This window comes from Macrobrachium rosenbergii, chromosome 5, assembly GCF_040412425.1.
Source record: "Macrobrachium rosenbergii isolate ZJJX-2024 chromosome 5, ASM4041242v1, whole genome shotgun sequence".
NCBI lineage: Eukaryota > Metazoa > Arthropoda > Malacostraca > Decapoda > Palaemonidae > Macrobrachium > Macrobrachium rosenbergii.
The window spans coordinates 17131374-17136701 of NC_089745.1; the positions used below are offsets into that span (position 1 = coordinate 17131374).

Sequence of the window (5328 nt, forward strand, 5' to 3'; positions counted from 1 at the left end):
ATGTGGAACGTGATGAAATAAAGTATCTCCGGCAATTATCAACGAAGGAGATAAAAAAATGAACAGGTACGATGCTAGGCCTTTCGACTTGGACCTTTCAACTTATATGCATACTGTATATATATATATATAACTAATATAAAATATAACGTGATATATATATATATAAAATTATATATATATATATATATATATATATATATATATATATATATATACAGTATGTATATATATATATATATATATATATATATAGTATATACATGCATATGTAGGTATATATATATATACATATAAAATGTATACATGTATATATATAGGTAGGTATATATATTATATTATATATATGTATATATATATATATATATATATATACATATACATATACGTGTATATCCACAAACATGAAGCTACAAATGTCGTTTTTAATATGCAATCCGCTCTTCCTCGGCAGCCGAGCAGTTCGAATACTCACTGAAATAGGAAGTCGTTGTTGTCGGTGAATCGAATCCGCCAGATAACGAACCACTTATCACTTATAATTCCCCTTCGGTATTATTTCCTATGTAGAGCGAATTGGATATTAAACGGGTATTTGTAGCTTAACTTTTATGAATATAAGAATGTCACGGTGATATGATAAAAAAATTCATAATTATTTATATATATAGGCCTATAAAATTTCTAATACTGAATTTTCCAAAAGGGTTGAATGGCTGCATCTATAGGCCTAACTGTCCGCTTCATGCCTCGTGAATGAGTTTTCTTTTTGTGCGTGCGTGTTTTGTTTCTGCTAACACTTGTTGATGACTGACAAGTGCGCTATTGCTTTGTTTCTTACGTTCATTGATCTTACATATTGCTGAATTTATCTTTGGAGAGCAACTTCGTTGTTTCATGACTGCATATGAAACATATTTGCTGGTGGAGAAGTATGGATTCCATTTACTTTAAAAGTTAAAACTATTATTTGGTCATATCTTAATTAAATTGATCATTTATTTCTACTTTAAATCGTTTCTTATTTAACTCCCCATTTGGTCATTCCTTAATTAATGACTTTGGTTTTGTTTTGTTACTCATTTATTTTTGTCCCTGGCGTCTTTTTATTATTTTATTTGTATGATTCGTTAAATGCCTAACTAAATCCTGAGGTGATTCTCTGTGATAACATCGAATACCAAAACAAGTTTTTAGAAGTCAAAGTTTTATGTATGGCTCATTGCAGCTTTGTGACATAATGCTCTAAATTCGGTGAGTAATTCGCAAGTGTTTTACAACCTATCTTACCTTTTTTACAACATGGCGTCCCTTGTCTATCCCACATTTCGGTAGCGCTGCTCTAAGTCATATTTAACATCGACTACAAAAGAGAAAAGACCCTCTTGTCTTTGTGTACAGTCCAGTAGCTGGCAGTCACCCGGCGTTAGCCGTGGAATTGAGAGTGAATGGTTAATTCCGTTGTTTTTTCCACTTTTTAAAAATTAATTTCATATATAACCATTTTCAAATATGGACGGTGAATATCGCAAGAAATTATCTACACTTCGTTGTGACGAAAATTAAAAACTAATTGAAAATGGAGGACCGACACGGGAACTTCAAGAGCTTCTTCAGTCAAGGAACAAAAGTAATCACTAGACTCAGATGGCGTGATGCATCAAGAGAGTCTTCTTGCGGTTAGAATATTTTCTGTATCGAGTGAAACAATGTGGGTAAGAGATGGATATTGTGATTTAAATGATCTTTCTCGACTGTAAATGAAAAAAAAGAGTGCTCTTCTTCATTTATAAGTCTACGAGAATCTACGTGATCATGGGCAATGAAATTAACTTTGAAAGTCGCAGTGAAGCAGCTTAAGGACATCAGAGACATTTTAATATTTAATGATCTGATCAAGTAAGAAATTGCTTTTCGAGGTAGCAACGAATACTTGTTAAGGCAAGTATTTAACTCCGAAATGAAAGAAGCATTCACAGAATTTGAGAAATCTATGGACAGAACAGCTTCTGACGTTGCTGAATGCCCATTCAGTCGTTTAAACAAATAAATCCCTCCTGGAAATTTGTACCACAGACAAACGATGGAGCGGTGGTTGTGACGTCACGGTCCATTTACGTTCAAACTGAAGAAGAAAAGGATATAATTATTTACCCCAAAACAGACGCATTCTTGAAGAAGTAGTGGTGAAACGAGTTCGGAATGCAACGCCAACGAGAGCCGTAACTCGAAGGTAATCAGAACTGTTAAACTTTTTCTAGAAGTTTTATTCTTGTGACCAAATTGTAAAATGGTCTTCACAATCCTGTTGATGAATCGTTGGAAATTCAGAAGTTCAGATTGCGTGCAGATGTTGCTCTTTTCATCTCAATTTCCTTTTCTGGACTGGGCTTCTTTCCGTATTGGGAGTTTGGAACCCTTCGGCTTGTAGCTCTCCGCTTTTCAAATAAGGGCAGGAGCTTGCCTAATAATAATAATAATAATTGTATAGTATCTTGGTGACCTTGTAAACTTTTTAACGGCAGCCATTAACAACAGGCATTTACCATGGTATTCCGACGCTTTAGTGGGTAGAAAATTCAACGTACCTTGTTTTTTTTATTGTTTGTAATGGAAGTTGCCTCAGGTATCACACTTTGTTCAGTTTCTAACAAAATCAATTGACAGATATTCCATACTGGCTTGAAAGAATGAAAGGAACAATAAATTTACTTGGGAATCTGTGCAAACATTTTGGTGATATCAGTGATGTGTTTGGAGAATATTTCGGTGGAAAATCAACCGCACAAGTGTTCCGGAATACATTAACGAAGGATTTCTTCTTTTATCTCCGTAGAGGGGGTAGTGCATGAGTTGCACTTCAGGCATTACTTAAGGTTCTTTGCAGCATCCCTTCGGCCCCTAGCTGCAACCCCTTCCGTTACTGTACCTCCTTTCATGTTCTCTTTCTTCCATCTTACTTACCACCCTCTCCTAACAATTCATAGTACAACTGCGAGGTGTTCCTTCTGTTACACCTTTCAAACGTTTTACTGTCAATTTCCGTTTCAGCGCTGAAAGACCTCATAGGTCCGAGTGCTTGGCCTGTGGCCTAAATTCTGTATTCAATTCACATTTTACAGAATGTACTGGAACGAACGTTCTCGGAAGCTTGGAACTGCAGGGATTGAACTGAGCAACTCCTGCTTCTACAGTTTTTGATTAGAGATAATTTTCGGCTTTGAAAAGAATATACAATGTTTAAGGAGATGTGAAGGACGTCTTTGCTTTACAGAGAAAGAGAGAAGAATGTAGGCTAACTAGATACATCTTTGTGGTGACAAGGCCTTTGTAGACAATTCATTTGAAAAAGATCGACATACAACCTATTCTGAGGATTCGATCACGGATATGATTGTATGGATTTGATTGTATGAATATTATATATATATATATATATTATATATATATATATATATATATATACATATATATATAATATATATTTATATATATATATATAATATATAATACACAAATAAAACCATTTGTATTCAAATAAATATATATATATATATATATATATATATATATATATATATATATATATATATATATACAACATACATACACTCTGCCACATTCACCTTTTCATTGTTAAATCAAAGATGAACACCACGCACAGAAAACTTCTACAATGCATCTTTGTAAACATACACTGAAGGTCGTCAGCAACATGTTGACCAGCCTCAACCGGTAAAAACTGTACCCCTCACCTCTGGATTGTACGCAGCCTCATGCTCCCTAGATATTAAAACCCTCGTGTGGCAAGACCTCTGGAAATCCTGATAAAACATCTCTCCTGCCATCCCACCAACCTTTCGGTTATTTCCATTCTTCAGCCTATCAAAAGCTGTCCGTAGATCCTCAGGACTCACTTCTACAGAAACAAAGAAAATGTAAACTTACCCTTTCCACAGTCCAACTGGACTTCTCCTCCGGACTTGATGTAATGCAGTGTATTATGCTGCTTATCACGAGTATTTCTGTAAAGTTAAGTTAAGTATACCTTAGTTTTACCAGACCACTGAGCTGATTAACAGCTCTCCTAGGGCTGGCCCGAAGGATTAGACTTATTTTACGTGGCTAAGAACCAATTGGTTACTTAGCAACGGGACCTACAGCTTATTTTGGAATCCGAACCACATTATAACGAGAAATGAATTTCTATCACCAGAAATAAATTCCTCTAACTCTTCATCAGCCGGCTGGGGGAATTGAACTCCGGCCCATCGAGTGACAGTCAGCAGCTCTACCGGCTCACCCAACGAATTTCTGTAAAACTACATCTGGCTTGTAGTAGGGCAGTGTTGCAAGAAACACAAAAATTTTCATCTTTCAACAGTTCGTCCCTAGTTTGACGAACTGGCGTAAGCCAATTTTTCCTCATTCCGAGAAAATAGGCTCCAGAGATTTTGATATAATTCAGAGCTTCAAATTGCGTCATCTTGTGTGGAAATTTTGCTGGAAAACCTAAAATTGCAGACAGATGAAATTTTGACATGTTACAGATCAGAAACTGAGACATTCTGACTGAAAAATAATATATATATATATATATGGAAATAATATATATATATATATATATATATATATATATATATATATATATATATATATATATATATATATATATATATATATATATAGGATACGCCAGTTCAAAAACTGGGAAGAATTCCTCAGAGTACTCACTCCGCAGTCGACCGACGATTGCTTTCTGAATGTCTTTTTTTTTTTTTTTTTTTAGTAACAAAGTAAGGGCAGGTAGAATCTTGCAAGAACAGTCGTTTACCCTGGTCAACCCTTTATCTTATTCACAGAATAATTTGCCAAGAAAAAAAACTTGACAGACAGATAATCCTTTTGCCATTCCTGTGCCTTCCTGTGAACTGCCCCAGAGTATTTTTGTTTTGTTTTTTGTTTGTTAGTTTCTACGACGACAGCACAAAATTTAAAACGAGTTTGTTAAGAAACTGTCGTGTATTTTTCAAATCTGAATTGGTCTGAAGATCACTTCATACTGACGTAGGCCGCTTATTCATTTATCGAACGACAAAGTAGAAAAAAAAATAATTATCCCATGAGCGTAAAACTCATCTAAACGGCACCGTCTTCAATCGGTACGACGCATCCTGTGGGATGACGTCACGAAACGAACGTTGCGCTTGGCACCGTTTTAGGGAGAGCTAACATCGCCCTCACTCAGCAAACACGTTTCCAGGGGCAGTATGATGTCACCCTGACGTCTGCCCGATCCGAGTGACGATGGGGCACGTGGTAGCTACA

General features: G+C 35.5%; 1 protein-coding gene across 1 annotated transcript in view; it reads left to right on the forward strand.

Annotated features, from left to right (window-relative positions):
• The first annotated feature begins 1379 nt into the window (after positions 1-1379).
• The window catches only part of LOC136838553 (uncharacterized), a 19130-nt gene continuing 15181 nt past the window's right edge, over positions 1380-5328 (forward strand). The window contains exon 1 of the mRNA XM_067103676.1: positions 1380-1451. The gene's annotated coding sequence lies outside the window, so the exon portion shown is untranslated. The remainder of the gene's footprint in view (positions 1452-5328) is intronic.